This window comes from Sinocyclocheilus grahami, unplaced genomic scaffold (assembly GCF_001515645.1).
Source record: "Sinocyclocheilus grahami isolate Dianchi unplaced genomic scaffold, SAMN03320097.WGS_v1.1 scaffold1039.1, whole genome shotgun sequence".
Taxonomy (NCBI): Eukaryota; Metazoa; Chordata; class Actinopteri; order Cypriniformes; family Cyprinidae; genus Sinocyclocheilus; species Sinocyclocheilus grahami.
The window spans coordinates 150,710-151,166 of record NW_015506218.1 but is presented as its reverse complement, the minus strand read 5'-3'; the positions used below and the strand labels follow the sequence as shown (position 1 = coordinate 151,166).

Below are 457 nucleotides of genomic sequence, written 5' to 3'. Positions count from 1 at the left end.
ATATATATATATATATATATATTAGGGATAGTAAGATTCACATTGATGCATCGATTTAAAAGTGTGCATCAGATACAACAAGTTGGCATTTGTATCACATATTTCCATCGGTAAAAAACGATTTATTTATATATAATTATCAGTAGATGCACTATACTTTTATTATTTAGAAAGTGACCAATAATTTGTGACCAATATTTTATATGTAGATTGATTTCTCCTCTCTAAACTGCTTCTCAAGAGCGTTCTCTCATCACCGCTGCTTCATGAATATGATGCATCACAACACTACGGAGTCTGAGGAGTCTATTGGCGCTTTTCCACTGCGTGGTACGACTCGGCTCAGTACGGTACAGCACGGCTCGGTTCGGCTCGGGTTGTGTTTCCACTGCAGTTTAGTATTGCTTTAGAGTGGGCGGGATTATTCACATGTCGTTATAGTTGCGCCGCCTCTATT

At 38.1% G+C, this 457-nt stretch overlaps 1 protein-coding gene across 1 annotated transcript in view; it reads left to right on the top strand.

Annotated features, from left to right (window-relative positions):
* Positions 1–457, top strand: part of LOC107565992 (bromodomain adjacent to zinc finger domain protein 2A) — a 34,080-nt gene that overhangs the window by 27,193 nt on the left and 6,430 nt on the right. The gene's annotated exons all lie outside the window — the stretch shown is intronic.